The sequence below is a fragment of the Festucalex cinctus genome, chromosome 10 (genome assembly GCF_051991245.1).
Source record: "Festucalex cinctus isolate MCC-2025b chromosome 10, RoL_Fcin_1.0, whole genome shotgun sequence".
Taxonomy (NCBI): domain Eukaryota; kingdom Metazoa; phylum Chordata; class Actinopteri; order Syngnathiformes; family Syngnathidae; genus Festucalex; species Festucalex cinctus.
Genome location: NC_135420.1, coordinates 25461358 through 25470073, shown reverse-complemented (window position 1 = coordinate 25470073; position 8716 = coordinate 25461358). Strand labels below are relative to the sequence as shown.

Genomic DNA, 8716 nt, shown 5'->3' with positions numbered 1-8716 from the left:
ATTTTCATGTTTGTATAAATTGCTCAGTAATTGCAATTTGTTCATTGACTGCTTTTATTATCACTTTTTTTTTGTTTCAAAAGGGACTATGAGAAGTTAGTCATCCGAGTAAACCCTTTGTGACAGTGAATATTGTGTTTGATTGTTTTTCTATTGATGAGATTAAAAGAATATTTGTATATTTTATGTGTGAAAACGGCCCACAAATTCATTGCTGGTTTTGTTCACAAATGTCTTGCAGCGCATTGTGTAACTATGCTGCAGTTGATGAGGAAAAAGTAGGACATGTTGTGTTCCCATGGTGTTAATCAGAAATTCAGAGCCTGCATTATGAATCATCATAACAGGCTGTTGATGTTTTTCCGCATTTGACAAAATATTTACTTTTTTTTTTTTTTGTTTTGTTCCTGAAATATTAAACGCACAGCATGTGTATTGTTGTTGTGAAACTGTTGAATCATACTTTTGTTTTGATTTCATTTACATATCATTAAGACCTGAGGGGTTGGTTGGCATGCTGGAATTGGAAATTTCGTTTGAATACATTTAGGAAAAAAACACCATAAAACATTTTTTATTTTTTTTTAAACCAAGTGCATTTTTTAATGACTTTGGCAATTTTTATGTTATGAGGAAATTAATTTGTACATTTTACTATGGTTCTTAAATACAATTCAGAATCAGTATTGCTTTGAGATAAGAGCCACCATTCGGATAATTTTTTGCTCTGACAGTAAAGCTATACTACCCCCTGTGAAAAACGTGTTGTAACCATTTCCATGGACATCCATATTTCTGTATTTTACCGGGTGACCAATGCACATATACCAGAATGAGCTGCTCAATTAATAATAGTTATTGCTGTTTTTCTAATGCACAATATTATAGAATGCTATTTTGCTTAATTTGTATGTATTTATTTTTTTCGTTTGGAGAGGCTGAAACAAATGAATGGTATTTCCATTCATTTCAATAGGGAAATATGATTTGAAAAGGCATCAAATTCAAGTAATAAAATATTGACAATTATGTTACATGTGGCCCTTCTAGTCTAAACAAAGTATTCTGATTGATATTGCATCTATTGAATATGAATTAGGCAGCAAAATCCACCATTTAAAAAAAAAACATTTTATCCATCTCAGGGGGCGGCCATTTTGCCCCTCGCTGTCCACTGAAAATGACATCCCAGTGCCCAAGACCGCAGGGCAATGACCGTCACGTGACCAAACCCACAAAACAGGTGAGCCATGATTGGTCGTTACCCCGACCCACAGGCGTGTGATGTCATTTTCAGTCTACCGTTAAGTGTCAAAATGGCCGCACCCTGTTGTATTTTGTCGCTGAATTCAGATTCCACGAACGCAAAATTAACCAGAATGCCGTCGTTGAGACTAGTGGGGGCGCACAGACCTTATCGTTATAAAGAGACTTTCCCTTTTTTAGTTGAATGAGTACTTCTACCTTACCCGGAATGTCTGTACTTTTAGCACCTGTGCTTAATAAGTAATTAACTTATTCCATTCCAGTGCGCGAGTAATTCTACTTCATGTTTTGACACCAGCGGGTATCCTTCATTAGTCTCCAGCGGTTCCAGGGAGAGAGACTGGAGACTCCGCCGTCAGCCTGAAGGCTCTTCCTTCCTCCCTCCCTCTTTCGAACAAGCCCAGCTGGCCCGGCCCGTCTCGTCTCGGAGAGGGGAGGGAAGTCTTGGAGCTCATTTGAATGAGCCGACAAGGGGCGGCCGTGCTCATTCTTCCGAGTGCAAGTCAACTGTGAACGCGCCTCGGAGAGCGTCGATAACCGGACCGGAGAAGCGAACCAGGGGATATAATTTGCGTTCAACGCCGGCGCGGCTGGTTCGGTGCCCGCCTCCGGACACTTGAGTCGGGGTGACCCACCACCCACCCGGCACCACCCCCGCGTGTGTGGCCATGTGTCGCCGCGTTACATAGACTCTTTTGTGGGTTGTGTTTTGGACCGGGGGACAGGTGGTGGTGAATGAAGTCTTGGGACATAAACACTCAAAACCACCCCACCACCACCACCTCCTCCTCCCGTGTGGATGTCAAGCCGGCGTACTCAGTCCGGACTCGGCATAGACAGGTGCGACGGGGAGGAGTATAGTTTGGACCGAACTCCCCTGGCGATCACGCGGATTTTTTTTTTGTTCACCCCCCCTCATTAAAGCGGAACACATCCTCACAACAACTCCGAACATTTTCTTCCACTCCAGACTAATCAAGGTAAGTGAGACCAACATTGGCTTGTGTTGATTTAACCCTCCTAATGTGCAATATCATTACTGTCCTGCATCATTCTGCTTATTGTTTTCCTTCAATTTCTTACTGCGTAGCTCGCAGCCACGCACTAAACGAGTCCAGATTCTCTCGCCGGACTCTTCCAGTACCACTGGGGGAAAAAAAAAAAAAAAAAAGCATAAGGGGAGTGATTTAATTGTTAACGGTGGCGCAGATTAACATTAAAACCGCCTCAGTCAGCCAGCTTTTTTTTTTCTTTTTTTTTTTTCTTTCTTTCTTAATTGAGACGCTTGGGATTTAACCTGCAGCGCTTGCCCTTTCCCTCCATGTATTATGCAATATGCTCATTATAAATGGGTTCAAATGATTGCGAGCTGCATGGGGAAACTTGCAAAAACATAGCGGTCGACTCGAGTTGGACTTGACTTGATGCGTCAAGTGCGTTTTTGTTGTCTCTGCTGCTGGTCGCCAGTGATGCCCACTGGCCTCATGGGTGCTTTTGTGCCACCTCTCATTCCCGCCTCTTCCCCTCCTGCACTGCTACACGCTCACTGGACATAACATTAGGCACACCTGCACTGCAACCATGCATACAAAAAAAAAAAAAAAAAAAAAGCCAGAGTATCAAAATTTGTCTTTGCAACGATGATGCTCAGTGTCCATATTAGACCCTTAGGACATTATGTATGATGCAAAATTAAAAAGCAAAAACAAATAAAACCTTAGCTCGAGGAACTGCAATAAAAAATATATACATATTAATATTATAATAAACATTTGTTGTATATGACTTTTTTTTTTTTTTTTTTTTTGTGATTTTAATATGGCCCTTAGTCGACTTTGTTGAAAACATAATTTGCCTCCACTAGAACAAAGGTTTCCCACAATAATTATATGACATGTATGTGCCAGGAGGTATACTTATGCGTCAAAGTTAATGCGGAAGTCGAGCAAAGTGTAATATTTCATATTTTAAGAGATTCAAGGAATGTGCCATTTGGAGGTCAATATAAATTTGATTTATATATATATATATATATATATTTTTTTTTTAGAACGGCCATCTTCTTTCTTCGTCTCCCTAAATGTGCAAAAATTGTCAAAGATAAACAAAATTGTTCCTATAGCAACCATAAACGTCTCATTCAAAATGCCATTTCCAAATTTCAACTTGGACTACATACTGACTTTCCTTTGTTTGTCCACCAGGTGGTGCTACTTCACCCCCATTCAAAGCATGCAGCAACCATTAACTTTGTTATTTGCAAGGGTGTCTTGATACTCAAGGCACTACTGATGTTGCTGTTCAGTATTAAATGGTTAAAATCCCCCAATTATTAAGTGTATCTTAAACTGTTTTGTTAGGCTAATTTTAAGACGTTGCCTTATAAAACTGCAGGTATTATTTTAGTGCACTCGTGGTCGCCATCTCCCCGTTTTGCACGACACTATCTGTGATGTCGGTGAGTGACGTGTGCGCCAATATTAGCTGTCTGCGTGTTGAGTTCGTTTTAGTTGCGCTCACAGTAACTCGTGTATGAATTGCATTTTTGTGTTACTTTTGTTACTGTTTGTCTAACAAAGCAATCCTCGACCACTCATAGGCTCATTACTGTGTGTCGTGTGGTAGGTAGTAATGAGGTATGAGATTTTTGCTTCAAATTTGTATTTTTTTTTAATCTATTTTATCAAGTTAATTTCTGCATTATGTTACAGTACTGTATTGGTGGTCTTTTTCGACGAGAGCCACTATAAAGTAGTTCCACATCTCCTTAAGTTTCCCCCATTTTCGAGTTGCACGTTGCTTTCTTTTTATAGTGGGTCCCCTGTTTCAAATTCAAATGGCTTTTCATCCATTGCCTTTTGTCCATCCCTAAAGTTTGTGGACTGGAAAAAAGGAGACAAGAGGAGTAAGTGGCATCCCCAAAGGGATTGGAGCCCGAGTGTGAGAGAGCGAGCGAAGAAGTAGACTCGGCCAAGGGAATGACACCACCTAAAAACGACCACTCTGTTGTACGGAATGCGTCAATCAGTCTTGGCTAGACAAGAGTCTTTAAGTCAACCCCCCCCCCCCCCCCCCCCCACAAATTCCTTTTCTTCTCCTCCTTTGGGCTGTCACCCAATTGAATCTCAGACAGACAGACAGACAGATAGCTAGCTAGCTAGATGGACAGTTAGCTAGCTAGCTAGATTGACAGTTAGCTAGCTAGCTAGATGGACAGTTAGCTAGCTAGCTAGACGGACAGTTAGCTAGCTAGCTAGACGGACAGTTAGCTAGCTAGCTAGACGGACAGTTAGCTAGCTAGCTAGACGGACAGTTAGCTAGCTAGCTAGACGGACAGTTAGCTAGCTAGGTAGATGAATAGCTTATCAAATAGCTAGCTAGCGAGTTGGATATATATATATATATATATATATATATATATATATATATATATATATATATATATATAGTAGGGATGTAACGATATCCAAACATCACGATACGATATCACGATATGAAGGTCACGATACGATAATTATCACGATATTGTGGGGAGGTTGGCGATACAGAAAAGGTCACAATATTGTAAAAAAAAAAAACATGAGCTCATAATAAAAAAACACACAATGTTGTGCTTTTGTACATTACAGTAATGAAAAATATTATATATAAAATTACATATATATATTAACACATTGAGGCACTGGCTTGCTAATACACGCACATATTGAGTTCCTCCACATATTGACTCTGTTCCCAAGAATATTACGTTCCCCTTCATCTGACCATTTGTGTGAATATTAAACATAGAAGGGCCAAAACATGTCTTGTGAAAATTGCACTGCACTAAAAAAAACAACTAGCCACCAGAGGGTACTAGAACTGCACAAATGGAAATCAACCCTGACTTTTTGAACAGATGTGCTGCTTTTAATATCGTGACATGACATCCCTAATATATAGACATACTACACTTGTAATACATAAATCATGTTTTACTGACCCATTGGAATTTTTTTTTTCTCCCTAGTGGCACATTGTTTGGACAATTAAACGTGCCAGAGGTTCCACAACTTCCACTGTTGATAAAAAACAACAACAAAATAAATAAATAAAAGGACATGATGTTCAGATCCCATCTTAAATTGATCTGCCACACACGTAAATTGACTTACAAGCTTGGTCACGGAATTCATTCAACAAATGAGTCAAGGTAGCACTGTGCAGGCAAATAATCCGGATAGCCTACTTTCAGTGCAATGGTGCCCTTCTTCCACCCGCCCCGCCGCTTAATTGCAAAAGACGCGCTATCAGAGGGAATGAATGAATGAATAGACAACAGAGGGAAAATACCTGCCTGATCGGATCTGTGATCTCCTCACGGGTTCGGGGTTTTTAATTTGGTTAAAAGCAACAAACGCAATGCCGTGCAATCTTGGACGGCTGCCGAGAGGAAATCCCACTGTGGTTTTTTCAACCCTTGACATCGGCATTTTTTTTTTTTTTTTTTTTTTTGTGTGTGTGCTCGTTTCATGTAAAGACTTATTTGGACAGACCCGCATAGAAACAAACGGTGAACGTCGTCGTTGTAATTGGAGCATTTGTTCCCTTTCAATGAGCTGGTCCCTAATCTGCAGACTTGACACCTCAAGTGTGTTAAATTCCGTCCAGTCCAATCTGATGAGCGACTTTTGGGGACCACTGCTTCACAGAACAAGTTTTGAAGCCTGAATCATAAACACATCAAACCGAAGGCCTCTGTCAAGAATGTAATTTCTTCTCACATAGGACAGGCGTGTTTATTTTTTCACAGGAATGACATAAAGAACCCGCAACCCTGTAAGATGCTCTCCTACTGCCTTAAGAAATGACTCAGTGGTGGGCAAGACGACATGAAGAACAATGAACTCATTTACTCCCAATGACGTATAAATACGTTTTTTTAATGTTCTAGGTGTCCCAAAGACGTATTTATACGTTTTTGTTGTTGTTTTTTTATGCTAGAGCATACAGAAGGCTTTGATGCAGCCTCTCAACTGCAAAGAACGGTTGCAGAAATGGTAGTTATTACACAAACGGCCAGCAGGTGGCAGCAGAGCAAAGGAGATCAACCAAGGGCCATGTAGAAAAAAACCCCTCAATTACTTACAATTTTAAATAGATTTGTGAAAACTGATGAAACCTAGCTCTCTTCTAATGCTAATTTCTGCAAAACGGAAACAGATAGAAACATACTTATTTTTTCTGATGAAAGAAGAGACTTTAATCTTTCTTTTGGTAGGTTCCATGCTTTTATAGAAATTGAACACAATATTCTGTGGGCCTTGCAAAATCAGTCAAAATCCAGTAAAACAGCCGGGAGCGAACGGGACTGCTTCTGTGAAAATGGCGGCGAGTGAATGAGTTAAAGGCGCAGTGGACGCGAGAACGGAAAGTAACAGTCGCACGGAAAATTCTTAATTCAAGAGCGCATTTGCGGAAGTTTGCTCCGCGCGGGGGTTGCAGTCGTCCAAGGTCGCAGTGCTTATTACGCTTTTTGGCGGGATTGTGTTGGTCCCCCCGCGCTTCTCCCCTCAAAGCTTAACAAAGCGCTCAGTGGAGCTTGGCTAATCCAGGCCGAGCGGTGCCCAGTGCTTTATTGTAAAGTTAGCTAATTTGAGGAGCTCTGCAACATGTTTCATCGTATGCGCTCCCCTGACACGTCCCCGGCTCTCTTGGTCAATTGTGGGGACAGTAAACCAGCGCTAAACAATAATTTTTTTTCCCCTGGGTTTTTACTAGGGCTGTGTTTTACAAAAATGTGATTTTTCCTTTTCATAGCCCGATATTGATTTATAAAACCATAAATCGGTTATTTTAATGTCATTTCCCAAACATTTATAAAAATAATACAAATTTAAAAGCCTAATTTTTTTTGATATCCTGTTTTCTTTTATTTTCCTGCATTCACAAAAGACTTGACTTATTGTACTTTAAGACAATTCAGAAACTGTAATGAATTTATTTACAATGATTGAATTACAGTTATGAGAATAGTATTTTTTTTTATCTCATACTAACACCTAAGTGATTAATTATAACACGTTTTTTATCATATCCTTAATATTTACATAGTTGATGTTCCATAAATATATGTATAATAATCTATTTGATTGAATTGAATCAAATTATTGTTTTTTTTCCCGAAATCTAATTAAACTCTTGTGATTCGAAATCTAATCATTTGAGGAAATTACTATTGATATCCAGCCCCAGTTTTTACAATATACAGTGAATTTAGAGTCTTGAGTGTAGTACCACTTTTTTACCACAGCATGCCTGGCAGCACTGAGCTCTGGAAAAGATGCAGCAGTGTATTTTAGAAGCAAGAAGAGGAGGCAGAGAAGTTTCGCTACTAAAATTAACGTCTAAACAATAACATATTTATTCCATGCAGAGAGAATATGTGTGATTCAGTTTGTATGTTCTAAGTTGCTGCTCTTTGTGTGGTAAATTTGTTTGAAGGTTACCACAACATCTTTGCTAATTTGTCTTAGCCTGTCTATTGCGTTTCACGTTATGTTAGCAGTAAGCTAACTGACTTTGATCCCAAAGTAGGTCACGCTCCTTCAAGGCAAATTGTGTACAATAACTACACTTTTCTTTGCATTCTCTTTTATGTGTTAATGAAATAAGAGTGACATTTTTCTGTAAATCGTACAACTTGGACTAATGGTAATGCAATGTGAAAATGTCTAATCGCGTATGCTGTATCTTTTTCCTCATTTATTTCTAGCTTTATTATTCTTGATAATTGGGGTTACTGGCTTAGCTCTGTTGCTACACTGTCTTTCTATTACATCAACACTCTCCAGGCATGACTAATCGATTCAACTGTTCAGCAAATGTGACAAGTTGGCTTAAGCGTGGGTTGATTGGATAGGAGAAAACGAACTTGTGCGATTATTTCCGATTTTATAGCCTCAAACTTTGCACTGAGGAGCTTCCACTTGTTTTGTCGACAAGAGTTTGCTTCTGTGGCCATGTTGGAGACACGCGTGCCTTACAATGAACGTTGTGTTTTTTTTTTTTTTTTACGCCAGCCTCTGTTGTGGAGCAAATGTTTTAATGTGTCATAAAACAGGTGCTTTGGCACGAGGACCTCATTTCTCCTTGCCGCCCATTTTAGGCACCTGTGGGCCCCGGGGTCGCTCAACAAGCGTTCTGTCCTCGACAAACACGGCGGCGTACTTATGGCGTGGATCCATGTTCTTGTAAATATTGGCCAACTTAAACAACTTCCCTTGAGTGCCTTTTATTGATTGAATTCTCCTCGCCGCTACCTCATATTAGTCCACTTTGCAGCTTTACGTTCTCCAAACATATTAGCTTTTCGGGCCCCCTCCAAAATACACATTTCTCTCTCCGCCGCAGTATATAAAGACACGCAGGGAGTTTTGGTTGTCTTTGCATTTTTATGCCTCGTAAAAGC

The 8716-nt window shown here is 39.8% G+C and overlaps 1 protein-coding gene across 2 annotated transcripts in view; it reads left to right on the top strand.

Moving 5' to 3' along the window:
- The first annotated feature begins 1297 nt into the window (after positions 1–1297).
- Positions 1298–8716, top strand: part of sema6bb (sema domain, transmembrane domain (TM), and cytoplasmic domain, (semaphorin) 6Bb) — a 179056-nt gene continuing 171637 nt past the window's right edge. For both annotated transcript variants that reach the window (XM_077535552.1, XM_077535551.1), the window contains exon 1: positions 1298–2246. The gene's annotated coding sequence lies outside the window, so the exon portion shown is untranslated. The remainder of the gene's footprint in view (positions 2247–8716) is intronic.